The sequence below is a fragment of the Rattus norvegicus genome, chromosome 4 (assembly GCF_036323735.1).
Source record: "Rattus norvegicus strain BN/NHsdMcwi chromosome 4, GRCr8, whole genome shotgun sequence".
NCBI classification, from domain to species: domain Eukaryota; kingdom Metazoa; phylum Chordata; class Mammalia; order Rodentia; family Muridae; genus Rattus; species Rattus norvegicus.
Window position 1 is genome coordinate 180,000,739 of NC_086022.1, and position 17,603 is coordinate 180,018,341.

Sequence of the window (17,603 nt, forward strand, 5' to 3'; positions counted from 1 at the left end):
TGACCCGATCAATGGACTAATCTATTAACGGATTCCTACCTGAGTGGGTTATTGGGAGTTTGTGGATACGGGGCGAGGTAGCGCCTGACTGGAGGAAGTGAATGGTTTCTTGACTTTTCTTCTGTTTCATTCTCTCTTGTTTCCTGCCTACTAGGAGGTGAGCCTCCCTCCCTTCACCCTCTCTCACCACACTCGCCTTGGGCCTAGAACAAGGAGGGCAGCTTATCAAGGGCTCCAACCCTGACACACGACGAAAGCCAACTTCTCCTTCGTACCACTCTCTCTCCTTGGTGTTCTCTGGACGCCATGGAAACCTGTGAGATTAGTCACACACCTGTGAGACCGAGTAGGAAGAATGGAAACCCTAGTTCAAGCTCAAAGATTTGTGTTTCAAGTTTAGACATGATGCACATCCAAGAAAACTATCAACGTAAGCAGCTTTGACATGAGGGATGCCCTAGCATACAGGGACAGACAAATTAATAACTATTTCCTAAAACTTAAAATTTCTTGAACACAAAAAGGACGTCCCAAGTTGGTTATGCAATGTAGCCCAGTTGTTCCAAAGCTCTGTCAAAGAGGAGAGAGAGAAATGTTGCTTCTTAGATGGCTCAGTAGGTAAGGCTCCCTCCCACCAAGCTCTGTGACCTGAGTTCAGCCCCAGGGACCCACATGGTAGAAGGGAAGAAGAGATACAGGCAAACTGCCCCATGACCTCTTCATGGGTGCTGTGCCATGTATGCATCCACATTCAGAGAAGTGTAAACTAAACAAACAAGGGAGGGAGGGAGGGAGGAGAGAGGAAGGATGTTTGAACGAGATTGTTCTGATAGCCACCCTGAGCCATTAAACAGAGCCATAGATTACTGGAGGTCCTTGTGCTGTGGGGCTTTTGGGGGGGGAGGTTGGGGATTGGGGGTGGCTTACGGTTAGAAGGGATACAGTCCACGACGATGTGGAAGTCACAGTGGTGGCAGGAGCAATATGGGATGTGTCTGCTTTCTCCCACCTCAGCAGATCAGGAAGCAAGTGGGGGAGGAGGAAGGAAGGAGGGAGAGGGAGAGGGAGAGGGAGAGGGAGAGGGAGAGGGAGAGGGAGAGGGAGAGGGAGAGGGAGAGGGAGAGGGAGAGGGAGAGGGAGAGGGAGAGGGAGAGGGACTTTTTCCTCTTTTACTTCTGTCTGGGACCCCAGCCCATAGAATGGTGCCTTCCACACCCAGGGCATCCCTTCCCCACATCAGTTAACCAACCCTCTCCAGAAATGTCCTTGTGAACACACCCATAGGTGTGTCTCTCTAATCCCTAGGCATTTCTTAATCCAGTTTGGCAGTGGATTTAGTCACCACAGTTGGGTTCCTAGCCCGAGGGCACAACTAATATTCACCATAGGGATCAAGCCTAAGTCAGTCTTTCTTCACTGATTAAATATCTGTGGAGAAAGAAAAGCTAGAGCTGTGGGTTCCCAGTTGCTCCTGCAGCCCGGAAACCCATCAATCTGGAGGAGAAAGTTCCAAAGTGAAAAGCTTCATTTCACTCTAAGTTGCTTTTAGAATGGGATAGGAAGCCAGGATGGGCAATTCCAGAAAATTAACAAAATGGAATAAATAAATCCTCAGGAAGAGAGCTGGGACAAAAAGATGGCGAAGCGAGAGCTAAAGCATGGCATGTTGGTGCATGCCGGTGCTCTCAGAAGTGGAGATGAAACAAACAGGAAATCTGGTCAGTTTTGGCGAACCCGGCAGTTCTGGTCTAACCTTGGCTAAGTAGCAAGACCTTATCTCGCTCAAAACAGATCAAAAACAAAATACCCAATGAAGGTTTGACGACATCTTAGCCACTTTCTCCATCCTGTGATAAAACACTTGGATAGAAGCAGCTTCAAAGAGGAAGGGTTGGTGTTGGTTTGCAGTTCCACAGAGATGGAGTTCATCCTGGGAGAAGGTGTGGCGGCAGGGGCAGGGGAGAAGCCGGACACATCACTTCCACAATAAACAAAAGTGAAAGAGTCCACCTTAGCTTGCTTTCTCAGTTCATGTAGCCCAGGATGGTCCTGCACACAGCTAAAGATGGGTCTTGGCACAGCAGTTAATGTAATTAAGACCCCCCTGCCTCCCGAGGCAGTTCATCTCAGCAGGTGACTCTAGAGTCTATCAAGTCGACACCCAACCCTCCACCACAGGGACAAAGCGTAGGATATGAGAACCGGGCTAGAGATCATGGGGCAGAGCCAAGGGAGAGTGGCCAAGCTGGGAGGCCATGAAAACCGTAGGGGTAGAAGACAAATAGAGATGAAGACAATGGAAAGGTCTGGAAAGGATGATATATCAATCAGGGTGAGCGAAGAAGTTCACCTAGAGAGGAAGTAAACCATAAGCCCCCAGAGGTCCAGGGAAATTGGCGTAGACGTCAGTCACTGTGCTGGAACCCACGTTGCCTGATGGCTGTTTCCTCCCCAGGAAAGAGGAAGAGAGCCTGAGCAGCATGGGGGAGGGGGGACTCAAGCGGGGCATTTCAGAGGCGGGAAGAGAACGTCATGGATCATAGGTGTAATGCTCTTCCTGACTCTGCACCAAGCTGCTGGGTGAGACACCGCGGATAAACTCCCTTGTCAGTCTCCTGTGAGACCCACAACTCCTCCGGTGCTTTAAAAGAATATAGAACTGGAGTGCTGGGATTAAGGGCACACACCACCGCCGCCTGGTACGTTGGGATAATATTTCTAAAACTTCATTTGCCATGCCTCCATCCATGAAGAAACATCTCCTGGCGATAAAATCCCAGCTCATGACAGCTGTAAGGCAAGCACACCTGGATCCCTCAAACCGCACATTAAGTAAGGACTGAACTTCAGAGAGAAGTCACTTGAAGCCCACAAAGCCAGCTCGCCCCCTGCTAAGTACCCCTACACTTCGCTTTCTAGATCCTGATGCAAGAAGTGGAGAACGGTCAGAATGTCTTTGCCATGCTCTGGGCCCGCTCGCCCCATCCCTCACTCGTGAAGCTGAGCCGAGTACGATGGCTTCTAGCCAGGCCTTTGCCCTGGGAACCGCAGAGACAGGAGGCGAGGGGGATGGGCAGCGAAGGCTTCCTGTGTGGTGTGGTTCTGAAGTGCCTCAAAGAACTGATGAGAATAGCACTTCACAGTCCTTTCATCTCGGGAGCGCAGACATTTTTAACCGACTGATAATTCCACTGTGCAGACAGGAGCACGAATCCGGAAGCGACAGAAGCGGGCCTCAGCCACTCCGTGCGCTAAGCAGGAGCAAGGCTTCCATCCCTGCTGACCTCTTCCCAAGTGTCCTCCCAGCAAGAGGCCCCTGTTAACTAGGCTTTTATGCTAACAAGCCAGATAGAAGCCTGTATTGTCTCCCTTTTATAAGCCAGCCCCACTAGAAGACAGATATTTTGAGGGTTATATACCACAGCATTGATCTTAATAGAGTTGCTCTATAAAGTGGGATGTTTAGCATCAAGCAAAAAATAACCTCTAATGGTTTTTAATTCCAGTTAGGAGATTTTAAATTTAGTTCATTAATCGTCATTGCATGCATGCAATATGTGTGGGCACGGTGGAAGTCAGAGGACCACAATATGAATCTGTTCTCTGCAACTACTTTGTGTGGGTTCCGACCACTGAACTCAGGTTGCCCGGCTTGCTTGCCTAATGTCTTTTCCCGGGATCCGCGTCACCAGCCTCGCGATGCCATTTTTTCAGCTAGAAACCTTCGCCTGGGATTAATTTATAACTTGTGAGGATGAGTCAAGGTAATTCATTGTGTCCTTGTGCACAGATTAAAAACATCAAGTTTGTATACAATAACACTCGTGATTAGGATGGCTCATATATATAGTAGAAAGAAAACAACCTTTAAGAAAGATGTTGGGAAAAATAAATCTCGGGGCTAGCAAGATGGCTCCGCAGGTGAAGGCATTGGTTCCAATGACCTGAGTGCAATCCCTCAAACTCACTTGGTGGAAGGAGAGATTGGATAGTTAGCCCCTGGTGCCATTTGTGCACCATCACACACACACATACACACACACACACACACACACACACAGGCACGCACGCACGCACGCACACACACGTATACACACATGCACACACACGTACATGCACACACATGCACACACATGTACATGCACACACATGTACATGCACACACATGTACATGCACACACATGCATATGCACACACACATGCACATACACACACATGCACATACACACACATGCACACACACATATGCACAGACACATATGCACACATGTACACGCACACAATTATAAATATATTAACACTGTAACATGAATATAGACATATAGCAGATATACAAGAATAAATGTAACTTTTAAAAATTAAAAAAAATCTCCCACTAAGTACACAGATACGAATACAAAATGCTTAAGAATACTTAGGATATTTTCTTGGGCAAATTATGCATATTTTCTCTCCTATGTGGAATCTGGATTTGTGCACATGGGTATGTCTTAAAAGTAGAAAGGGGACTAAGATGGAGGAGAAAATCTTGTGTGGGAGAAAAAGAAGCAAGACAATACATGTGACATAAAAGCAAAAATGGGTCTGTTTGGGAAGAGGGAAGGGACCAGCACCACCATGGTACAGGGGGGGGGTGTGGTGAAGCAGGAGTAAGAGCAGGATGTCTCGAGTGTGTGTGTGTGTGTGTGTGAGCACATGTGTGCATATGCATTTGTGTATGTGCCTCTGTGAGTATGTGTATGTGTCTGTGTGTGTTTGTACATGTATGTACATGTGTGCATGTGTGTATGTACATGCATGTACACATACATGTGTGTGCATGTGTGTACATGTATGTGCACATGTGTGTGTGCCAGTGTGTGTGCGAAATGCCACAACGAGGCCTCTCTGCCTTGTGCCAACTCAAAACATTAATAAATGAAAAAAAATTAAAAGTGAGGGTTTTTCAAACTTTAGGCTTTATGGATTTAAAAGGTAGCTTTTTTTTTTTTTGGTTCTTTTTTTCGGAGCTGGGGACCGAACCCCAGGGCCTTGCGCTTCCTAGGTAAGCGCTCTACCACTGAGCTAAATCCCCAGCCCCTAAAAGATAGCTTTTAAAAGCAGGAATCAGATCTGATGGCAAAGGTTTATATGTACTTGGGAGACTAAGGTAGAGGACTCTTGAATTCAAAATATTTCCACCTACATAGTAAAAACCTGTCTTGATCAAAACCAAAAAACAAAGAGAGAGGGAGAACAGCTAAAATGACAGTTAAATGACCATCACCATCTTCACTGCCACCACCGTCATGTGAGGTTAAACATTTTAGACCCACTCGAACTATGAGCCCTAAATACATTTCTTCATAAAAACATCTAACTGAAAAAACATTTCAGGAAGGAAGGTGTGTTTGCAGGTAATAATCTTCCTGTCTGCCCAACACTTTCACTTCCTCCATGGGTCCTTTCTTCCCCTTTTGCCTCAGCTCCCTTGGTGCTGGGATTAAAGGTATGAGCCACCATACCTGGCTACAGGTTATTCTTTTTTAAATCTGACTACTGTTTATTATTTTGTTCAACCAATAAATATAATGGCGTCAGGTAAAATGTTATCGGGGGAATAACTTCATAGTCTGCAGATGGTAAGGACCATCAGAAAGGATACAGACAGAGTCCCACGGTGCAGGCTTCTGCTCCAGGAGGACGAGCTGTCACCCCAGCCATCTCTTTGTGAGCTCTAAATCCATACAGCCAGCTGAAGTCCATGATTCAACTTCCCCACCGCTCTCCTCTATTCAAACCCTGGGAAGTGCTGCTTGTGTAACAGAGTCTGGTGTCATCGTAAGCAGAAATGCAAACAGGGCCAGAAACCGCATGACGTGGCTCAGCTGTCAGCTGCTGAGCCCGGGAGTTTATAGCACGCCTATTTTTATCCTCGGATGCGAATAAATGGTGAAAATTTGTTCTTTGTTGCCTTTGTGAGTCTGTGCACATGTGTGTTCATGCATGCATGGGGAGGCCAGAGGTCAACCTTAGATGTGTCTGTCCTCACCGGCCTGGAGCTTGCTGGGTTAAGCTAGGGGACAGTGAGCCCCGAGGATCTCCACACGTCACACTGTTACACTGTCACACCAGCTTTTCTGTGTAGGTTCTGGGAACTGAACTCAGGTTCTCAGGCTTGCTACATTTTACCTGCCAAGCCTTTTCCCAGACCCCGGTTTGCTTTGTGTCAGTCACTCTGGGTGTCAACAAACACTGATGAGGATGTGGGGAAAGGGGAACCAATATCCAGTGTGGGTGGGAGGAGAAACTACTGTAACCACGATTGGGTTCAGCGAGGAGGTTCCTCACAATACTGAAAACAGAACTGTCACATGACCAGCTGCACCACTCTAGGGCCTGAACCGAAGATCCCTAAGCCGACATGCCACAGAAGCACGTGCCCATTCGTGGATATTGCTACAGCACTCACAAAAGTCACAGAACGGAGCCAGCCTGGATGTCCATCAGACGAATGAAGAACGAAGACGGGACCCATATACACAGTGCAACTTTACACAACCATCAAAATAACACGATGGTGCAGTTGGCCAAAATGGGCACAGCCAAAGTGTGAAAATTGAAATAAGTGAAATATATATTATATACATATAATATAATATATAATGGTGAATATAATATATAATATATTCTATATTTCTCTATTAATGCTATACTACTAATTATACATTACTATATTAATATAATGTATTATTATGAATTGTATATTATTTTAATATATACTATATAGGGGAAAACATTACCGTATGTCTTAGTTAGGGTTACTATTGACATGACAAAACACCAGGACCAAAGCAACTTGGGGAGAAAAGGGTTTATCTGGTTTACACTTCCACATTGCTATTCACCATCAAAGGAAGTCAGGACAGTAATCACACAGGGCAGGATCCTGGAGGCAGGAGCTGATGCAGAGGCCATGGAGGGGTGCTGCTTACTAGCTTGCTCCCCATGGCTTGCTCAGCGTACATTCTTATAGAACCCAGGACCACCATCCCTGGGTCCACAACGAGCTAGGCTGTCTCACATCAATCACTGATTAAGAAAATGCCCCACAGGTTTGCGTAGAGCCTGATATTATGGAGGCATTTTCCTAATCAAGGTTCCTCCTTGTGGTGGTTGGAAGATACTTGGCTCAGGTAGTGGCAATATTTGGAGGTGTGGCCTTGTTGGAGTGGGTGTGGCATTTGTTGGAGTGGGTGTGGCTTTTGTTGGAGTGGGTGTGGCCTTGGTGGAGTGGGTGTGGCCTCATTGGAGGAAGTGTGTCGCTGTGGGGGGTGGGCTTTGAGGCCCTGCCCAGTGGGACCGGAAGTCTTTTCCTAGCTGTGACCTCCCCTGAAGATGTAGAACTCTCAGCTCCTCCTGCACCATGCCTGTCTGGATGTTGCCTTGATGATTATGGACTGAACCTCTGAATTTATAAGCCAGCCCCAATTAAATGCTTTCCCTATAAGAGTTGCCTTGGTCATGGTGTCTGTTCATAACAGTACAACCCTAACTGAGACACTCCTCTCAGATGACTTTAGCTTGTGTCAAGTTGATATAAAACTAGCAAGCACACCATGTTAAAAGCTTTCTGGGGGTTGGGGATTTAGCTCAGTGGCAGAGCGCTTGCCTAGCAAGCACAGGGCCCTGGGTTCGGTCCCCAGCTCTGAAAAAAAAGAAAAAAAAAAGCTTTCTGATCCTAACTTAACTTCATTTTGCTGATTTCAAAATGCAGTTTGGCAAAAAGCCAGTCTTTACAGAAATGCAGAAAGGGAGCAGAATAAGTCAGTGCGTGTAGTGGGAACCACGGGGTCGCAAAGGCAACACCTCAAAAGCCACCCCACAAACTCAGATTCAGATTGGACATTTCAGAGCATCGCTGCGTTCTCTGGGTCAGCTGTGGCCACAGTGCCTAGAGCACAACACTCTCAAAGTGTCTGATGTTTGACTGGGGAAGCCATTGCTCTTAGCCTCAGTGGCAATTCACGGGCCTGATTTGTTGATAATCCCCAAACCCACACAGGGGCTGACGCTCATGATCCTGTCATAAGCTTCAAGCGTTTGCCATTGAATAAACATGAGCACTTACATCATTTGCATGAATAAAATATATGATGGGATATTTTTATCTATAAACACAATAAACAGGGTTGAATTGTGCAAACATGGGATATAATTCCGGTTTTTATTTTTTCTTCCTCTGGGACTGGATGGTTTGATGCATGTTTTGTAAGGGTGTTTTCATCTCTGAGATTTTATGAGTATTTTTCTGTTGGAAAAAAAAGCAGCTGCCTCTTATAGCACCTCATCTGGGAGATCGAATTGGAGTCTGGCTTTGGGGCCATAGGCATTCATTGTGTACTGTAATTTTTCAAGAATATGTAACTTGCCCATAAAAATATGTCTGTGGGATGAATCTTGGCATATGACATTTCAGTAAGAGAATATATTTAGTAATCCATGAATGTTTAAAAGAGTAATGAGCAGAGAAGCTATTTTTAAAAATCTGGGTGGCAAAAACCCATTGGTTGTTACTGCCACCCTTCGTTTGGCCGTAACTAAATATCAACTTTAAAATTTATTTTGTTAGAAAACATTTGAGAAGCAAGGATTTGGGTGAGCCCATTTGCTGACTCACCCCAGCACGGAAAGCAAATAACTCAGGTCCTTCATTTGGAAACCTGGGGACAAGGAGCAAGGCTATTTGAGGGTGTGGGCTCTCTGGGTGTAAGGTGTATCCACTTCCTCTGCCGTGTTGACTCGAGTCAACACTGGGCTTGGCTCTTGGTTCAGATTTTGATGGTTAATGATGGCGATTTGACTTCAGTCTTGTTTAGGTCTCCTTCCATTCTCTTAATGTAATAGACACATTGTCCTAGTCAGCTTTAACTTCTGGGAGCCTCGGTTCAGGAATGGTCTGTTAGCAGATTGGCTTGTGCGCATGTCCGTGGGGGGACGGCCTCACTGTTAATTGTTGTAGGAGGACCCATCCCACTGTGGGACGCACGGTCACCTAGGCAGGCGGTCACGGGCTACATCGGAAAGTCGAGAAAGCATGTGTCTGAGAAGAAACCAGCAAGAAATATACCTCCACGATGTTCTGTAGCCAGGAAGTATGAGTGAAAAAAACCCGTTCCTTCCAGAAGGAGTGAACATCCCTACAGTGTTTAGCAATCTTAACTTTTAAAAGTATAAAACCACAGCGCGGGCAGTTGCCAGTCACTGTCCTTGTGGGACTGCACCTTGGGAACGGACCGAGCACAAGCAGGCAGTGTTAAGACGTTAATGTTTTGCTCACGGGCATCCCTGTTACTACCTCATGAGCGGGGATGAGAATGAACACACAAAGAATTAAAGATGTTTGACGTAGCTTGGTGTAATGCAAATCTCACTCTCTGGGTCTGAAGCGCTACCACTTGGTTTGATAACCTCATTTAGTCTTAATGTTTTTATTTGCAAAATAGGGGTAGTTATGGCTCCTTGTAGGACTGTCCTGGAAATTAGATAGACCCAGAGTTCTCAGAAATGGGGAGAGCAGAAGGATTGCTGTCTTGGCAGCGGGGATCTCACTGTGGAGATCCCACTGTGGTCTGAGGCTATCCAGTCCATTAGCAATATCAGCGAGGGAGGGCAGTTGTGAGTTTTAAGAAAGGTGCTGTCCTGGCAGAGGCAGAACCTGAGTGGACAGAAGTGTAGACAATGGGTGAAAGAGTGGGAAAGAGAAAACAGGCTGCAGGAAACTTGAAACTTCCCCTCCCGCAGTGCTAAAGCCACGAGCACGGCTTATTAACATAACACCTCAGAACTGTTTTTTAATAGAAAGTCCAAATAGGATATAGTGATTGTGATGGCTAATCTCACAGCAGGCTTGGAGAGTCAGTACCACCCCGGGGGATGTGGGGTTTGTTTGTGAGGTGTTTCCTCAGAGGTTTAAGTGAGGAGAGAAGATTCATCCTGAATGTGGGTGGTCCCATCACACAGGCTGAGTTCTGGACTGAATAAGAGATTAGACAGTGACCTAAAGACCAGCATTACCCTGCTCTGTGACTGGCTCTCAGGCTGCTAGGCTGGCCCTGCCCTGAGGACTCTCTTCTTAGGCTATGAATCAAAACACTTAACCCTCCTTAAGCTGCCTTTGTTACAGCAGACAGGGCAGCAACCGGCACAATCCCTGGGATAAAAAGGCCTTCTGTCCAGCTGTGAGGAAGGCCCCATTGGAAACCCCTTAGCACCAAAAGGAGAGTTGCAACGGTCCAGCTACAGAGTGGGTCGGCCCCAGCCTCCGGGTCATACACGTCTATAATGCTGGGGGGTGGGGGGTGAGGGGTGAGGGGTGAGGGGAGGGCGTCCTTACTTTAAAAGGATATTTGTGAGATTTGTCTGAGAAGTTATGAAAAAGTAGGCAAGTCATGAGACCTGGCCAGAAATCAATGCATTTTTCAGCGTGTATGTGAAAGATTCGGATGGGGCAAAAACTTAGAAATATATGAAGAGAACACGGGAGTTTGACTTAAAACATTTAAACAGGTGGATAACCAGATCCGTTTCTCTCACAGTGCACAAAAGTAAATTCAAAATGGATCAGAAATCCCAATTTAAAGTCAGAAATCCTGAAATAACTGGGGGAAAAAAACAGAGAAAACACCTCGAAACACAGGTCTGGATAAGAACTTTCTGAACAAGATTCTAACACAAGAAATAGCCCCAGGAATCAACAAATGCACTGCTCAAAAATTTCCAAATGTTTCCACACAGCGAAAGGAACTATAAGCAGAATCAACAGTCAGCCTACAGGATCGGAGGGGGAAATCTTTGCAAACTATACGTCAGACAGTATAAGAATGTTTAAATGAAATGCAAAAGTTAAATGTTCGCGCGCGCGCACACACACACACACACACACAGAGAGAGAGAGAGAGAGAGAGAGAGATCTGACAGGCAATAAATGAATTAATGAAATGAATTCCTTCTCCCCCCCCCCCACCCCAATGTATGGCAACAAATAGTTGTTTAACATTTTCAGCTATCAGGATAAAAATTAAAACTACTTTGAGATTCCATCTCACCCCAGACAGACAGGCAGATCCGCTGCTGCAATAAAGAGGTAACAAAAGACCGGTGAGGTTGTGGGGAAGGATGACGCATGCGCATTCTCTGCAGGCGCGATCGTAATTTAGGGCAGCCATTCTGGGATTCATACAGAGTTTTCTTAGAAGACAGAAAAATCAAATATAGAGCTTCCCTATGGCCCAGCTCTATCTCACCTTGAAACAGACCCCCAAGGACTCTATCCTACTACAGAGACATCTGCACATTAGTGTTTACTGTTGGTCTATTCACCACAGCCATGAAATGTTAGCAGCCTAGATACCCATCGACAGATGAGGAAAGTGTGGCTAGACACACAATGCAATTTCGTTGCAAAGAAAGGTGAGCTAATGGAACTTATAAGAGAATAGATGAATCTGGAACGTATCCTACTAAGCAAGGTGACTGGGTCTCAGAAAAAAAAAGAAAAAATCACAGTGGAAATAGGGGTGAGACTATAAAATGTGGTTTCAGGAGTGAAATTAAGGTAATAAGATAACTCAACTCAAGGTCTTTGACCAAGCGACCCTGTGCTCAACCATGAGATCTCTGTTGCCTTGGCCGGATCCCTGGTCTGTATGAAGCTCCAGCAAACTAGAAAGACAATCTGAAAACTTCCTTGGGCAGGCCCCTCTCAAAGCCCCTCTCCTTACATAAAGGATTTGGTGACAAAACATACTTAAACCCTTTGGAGACGATGACAGTTTTCATGGCATCGACATACTCGTGCCAGGAAATCTGTGTGTACTTGTAATTTTTTACATTTTCTTCCACGTGTGTAATTTAGAGGATTACAGCTTACAAATCAGTCTTTAATTGCTAGTTAAAACATGTAGTGGTTAATGGGCTTAGACTTGGAGTACAAGTTGAAATCTTCCAAGCTGGCATCTGTGCTACAACAGAGTGTTCTCTCCAAGTTCATTGTGCGTGCAAATGTGTTATGTTTAAGATTCATTTAATACCGGGAAGGTTTGCTAGGTCAACCACACTGCTCAAAAAGAGACCAATAATTAAAAATCGCAAATGGGATTTAAATAATATGCTCAAAGGAGTTCATTTATCTGTAAAGAGCCTGAGCATTAATTGAGGCCTTAAACAGGACGTATTAACAAATACTAGTTAGTTGAATTTCACCCTTCATTACAGGCTACCATTTGAAACATATACCTCAATTAAAGTTGAAATAATCTACTTTTATATTTTGTTTATTTGTTCGTCTGAGTCAGAGCTTTACTTCAGTCACAGTACAATGCAGGCTGGTCATGAGCTCCTGGCAATCCTCCTGCCTCTGTCTCTCAAGTGTTGGGATTATAACCAGACCTACCATTTGTGGCTGAATAATCTCAGACACATCAAAATTCTCCTTCAAGGGCTGGAGAGGTGGCTCAGCAGTTAAGAGCACTGACTGCTTTCCAGAGGTCCTGAGTTCAAATCCCAGCATCCACATAGCAGCTCACGACCATCTGTAACTCCAAGACTTGATGCCCTCACACTCAGACATGCATACAGGCAAAACACCAATGCACTTGAAATGAAAATAAATAAGTAAAAAAAAAACTCTCAGGAAAATTTACTTGTAGCACATGATTAATCCAAAATCATGAATCTAGGGTTTTACTGGCTTTGAATTTTGACTTATTTTTATTAATAATAATCATGGTATATAGTATGATCTATGGTCCTTTGCACACTGTGGCATTTTAACACTGTTTGTGACAGAATCTCATGATGTAGTCACGACTGGGCCACAAACTCCGCAGGAACAGAAGCACCACCACACTTGGCTACTCACGTTTCCATCACTGTGGTGGCGCTGATGCCTGACATTTGAAAATCTCTGGGAGATTTCAAATAACTAAGTGGAGTTATCCCTACATTTAAAATTCTCTCTCTTACTGAATTTTAAAATGTGGCCCTAAGGCAAAAGCTGTGACACTTACGAGCCTGTTGATTTAATAAAGCTACATGTGACGACACCAACCACTGAAAGGTCGAAAGAAGAAACTGTGAGACTGCTTTGTCTTCAGTGCTGATACAAACACAGGCTTCACGGAAGGGGGTGCCTCACAGAACGGGGGTGCCTCACAGAACGGGGGTGCTAAGAGACCCACCACCAGCTCAGGAGCTATGGCTGGCTGATGGCTTCTGGGGGTGGGCGAGAGGTTTCTTTGTGGTTGTGGCTCCTGGTAGGTTGGCTGTGCTCCCATGGGTGACCACACCCATAAATAGGACTTGCTGGGTTAGTTGAATCCCAAAGAAACGAACAAACAAAAAACCCCAAAACAACAAATAATAAACCAAACCAAACCAAGACAAAAAAAAACAAAAAAAAACAAAAAGAAAACATGGATTTGGGAAAGGGTGGGGAGGTTAGGTCGGGGTGGATCTGGGCGCAGTAGAGGAGAGAGTGAATACAACCAAATTACACTGTACGAGACTCTCAAAGATGAGTACAGATATTATATTGATATCAAAAAAATAAAGACATGCTTCGGATTCTTGAGTATTCAAAGGGAATCTGCTCTTTGGGAAATTTCACATGTCTAGGGAAAAAGGGATTGATCCGGGAGTGTAGTCTTAATACTAAGGAAGTGGACAGCAAGCTTGGAGCAAGCCAGTAATCACTCTTCCTCTGAGGCCTCTGCCTCAGTTCCTGCCTCCACATTCTCTGCCTCCTGGGTCCTTGGTGGTGGACTGTAAGCTGTAAGGTGAAATAACCCTTTTCTTCCCACATTGCTTCTGGTCTTGGTGTTTATCATGGCAACAGACGGCACACCAGGACACTGGTTAATGGAGACACCTATTTAGTGTGGTGTGACAGAGTGGGGGGCTGGTGGAAGAGACCAGAGAACGAGCAGCCCTGCCCTTAGTTTTATGCTCTGGGTCAATGTGAACTGCAGTGTTCTGTGGCCATTTAATCCTTCCCAGTTTTCATGTACCAGGCCGCAGGGGCCTGTCTCCTGAGACCTTAACCTCTCAGCCTCCCATTCGGGACACTGTCCTTAGATTAAAAGACCTTGCTCATCAGACAAAGAAGTACTTAGTTTGCCTAATGCTAACTTTGTCCAAATGTCCTGGTTAGTTTTCTGAACGTGTGTAACCTGGTTCAAAGAAACCTCTTTAGAAGTTCTCATCACAGAGGGTTTCAGGTCAGGGTGGGGAGGAGTTTTAAGGTGACCTAAATTCTCCATACATAGTCATGGATTTGATAAATAATTATGAGGCAAGTCTGTAGGTTTGTATCTTTCAAAACCAGGATTAGTAAGGTATTTAAATGCTCCAACCTCCCTTCTAGCCCACCATCCACCAGCAGGATCAGAAAGGAAAGGTTACTAGGGCAAAGGAGGGTGTGGACCTGTTTAGAAATAGGGTGAATCCAATCTGCATGGTCAGGATAACAGCACCTCAGTTCACACGAATCAGCAGCAGTTGGCTTCATCAACTCACAAACACCATTCACGAATCAGCGACGGAAGTTCGATCCAGAGGAAACCAAGAGGCTCTGCCAATCAGCCAGAGTCAGAGAAGCCACCAGAACACCACCAGAAGTTCTTTGGTGCATTTCTACTACAAAGTCACGACAACCATGATCAGCAAAGAGTGGCAAGGTGAACCAATGCCACACAGTGTCACCCACTGTCTGTTGGGTTATATTTGTATCCTTTCCAAACATCACATGGCCTCTCAAGTGTCTACTCCAGCAAAACATCACACGCTGCTTTCAGAAAAACACCACGTGTCTGTACCCAGCAAAGCATCCTCTCATAAGACAGTTTCCAGAAAAACATCACATGACACAACTGAGACTCCAGAGAAACCAGAATTCTCCACTTCACACTCCCTATGTCTCAGGCACTGCTGCAGGCCTGCGATGTTCCATTAGAAGGAATTGTATTCCGTGGGTTAGAAGGAGATACACTCATTTCGAACAGTGGTCAGGACTACAAAGAATGTGACGAGACCATTTTTCTAAACGATCAAAGCTGACGTTGGGTGGCAGTGACTGCCTCTTTTGCTAGACTGAGCAGGGCCGGGCTCTTTCTCCCAGGAGCTAGTGATGGGGATGAGGATTTGGTCAGTACCCAGAGACTCCAAGAAAGACCTCGGGACAGAATGATTCCAGGCAAGGCTTCAAGGGAGGATCGATAGGTGTTACATGAATTCAACCCAGGATCCCAGTTCTTCTGAGGTAAGCATTTCTTTCTCATCTGAAGGTCAGGAGAACTCAAACCACACACCTACATCCTCCATGGGCTCTACCAAAAGATTTCAGTCAAATTGAAGACGGTTACCACAGACATGGTTTAAAACTCACTTTTTTGTTAGTTGTTAACATCAGTCAATAGATGTCAAGCATCTTCTGTGTGCTGAGTAACCGATGTGAGCCAAGTGTGCAAACATCTGCATCCCAGGGGAGTCTGCTTTTTAGCAAGACTGAGAAATAAAAATGAAGGAAATAGACCCAGTCAAGGTTCTCGACCCCTGCAATGGTTTGAATATGCTCACCCCAGGGAGTGGCACTCTTAGAAGCTGTGTGGCCTTGTTGGAGGAAGTGTGTCACTGTGGGTGTGGGCTTTAAGACCCTTGTCCTAGCTGCCTGGAAGCCAGTCTTCTGCTAACAACCTTCAGATGAAGCTGTAGAACTCTTAGCTCCTCCTGCACCATGTCTGCCTGGATGCTGCCCTGCTCCCGCCTTGATGATAATGGACTGAACCTCTGAACCTGTAAGCCAGTCCCAATTAGATATTGTCCTTATAAGAGTTGCCTTGGTCATGGTGTCTGTTCACAGCAGTAAGACCCTGACTAAGACAATACCATTTTACATTGTGACTGGCAGCACGTGTTTCTGCTACCAAAACAATCTTGCTCCTTGTAATCCAAGGCCTCTTACATGCAATGGGATAGCATTGATTTCAAAATGAATGCAGAGTTAAAAAGTGAGAAATAGCAAGGAAGCGGGAGGAACTGGTGACTTCAGGGATACGAAGGGAGAACTCCTCGGGCAAGGTGACTTTTGTGCACAGACCTAACAGTGGATGGAAAAGTTACACAGATAACCAGAGAGAGTATCCCCAGGAAAGAATTCCCAGTACAAAGGTTCCGAGGCAGGAGATTGCTAGACATATTTGAAAAACAGCAAGAGAGCTGAACATGGTGGGCAAGGAATCCTAGCACTCAGGAGACTGAGGCGGGAAGGTTGTCACGAGTTTGATATAAGAACAGCCAGGAAGGTCATGCTGTACAACTGAACAAGCAGACAGAGCATTAGGATGTGGGCCAGAGAGCCACGGCAATGCAGGTCACAAAGGACACTCAGCTGACTTTCCACTGATGAGGAGATGTTTGGGGAAGAAATATCAAGAGGCCAATATGGGACATGTTTGGAAAGGTTGATGTCAGCTAGTTAGAGCCTGAAACTCAAGAGAGACTGCTGTGGGAAGTGTTAGGTGCGGGTTGCCTGCAGCCAAAGTGCTTATGAATTCTGAGTCATGTGTCAGAAGTTCTGTGGACCAAGCCCCGGAGAGGTCGAGCATTACACTGTGACCCACACAGGCCAACTATGCCTCGAGGGTGACTTAGTCTTTCTCCTCTGATAACAAGACAGAATTCTCCTAGACCCAGTTTACTGAGAGAGCCCAGTGAGAAAGCTGGGCCTCTGCTTGTCCCTCACAGCAGTTGCTTTGACCAGTGACTTTTGCTTAGGTGCAGTGGTCTTAGCTACTTTGTGGGTTCTTTTTCCCACTCCTCTCCACCACCCCCAGTTTCTCCCCCTATCGTGAGATAAGAGAGAAAGAAGGAGAGGGGAGGGAGAGAGAGATCTGAATCTAATTCTTCTTGCTTCTTCTCTGAGTACAACTACTAATGAACCACAACCAGCCCCCTTGAATAGCCAGCAACCACCCGCCATGGAGACAGGGCTGTAGCATTTATATACCCTCTTAAAACTTCCCAGAGTTCCAAACATCACACAATTGCAGAAACTGTCTGCAGCTGCCAAAACCATGTCTCTGCTAGAGCAGGAGGCAAATCATCATCGGCTGCTGTCTGAGGCAGGAGGATGACAGTCTGAAGCACCTCCACATCTATTCATGCCATGCTATGACACAGCTAATGGAGTTTATGGCCCTTTGCCCTGAGGGATGTAGGGATGATACTGGGAAGGAGCAGAATGACTTCCAATCCCCAAATAATGACACAGGGGCTTCAAATCATTTAGAGTTCCGAGGGCTATACGTAATACTTTCTTTTACTTGAGTGGATGGTTGGGTAATACTGAGAAGTAGGGTTAAGCACTGACCTTAGGAGTCCTGGAATTGTACCTGCTCCCTCACAGGGACTGGGAAGTACCTGGATGGTAAGGCATGTAGAGAGAAGCTGTGCTCAGGTCACCACTGGCCCGTCTTAGAAGACACTGGAGGCTGATGACAGAACAAAATCCTGTTCCCCAAGTGTAGAGAGAACTCTGGACTTTCTATTTCTTTAAAGGCTGTAAT

General features: G+C 45.7%; 1 long non-coding RNA gene across 1 annotated transcript; it reads right to left on the bottom strand.

Annotated features, from left to right (window-relative positions):
* Positions 1-3,480: 3,480 nt before the first annotated feature.
* On the bottom strand, positions 3,481-10,305 carry LOC120102431 (uncharacterized). The gene is made up of 2 exons (XR_005504059.2): positions 5,645-10,305; positions 3,481-3,745 (listed from the first exon to the last, which is right to left on the bottom strand). It is a non-coding gene; the product is annotated as an uncharacterized LOC120102431 (long non-coding RNA).
* Between the last annotated feature and the right edge of the window lie 7,298 nt (positions 10,306-17,603).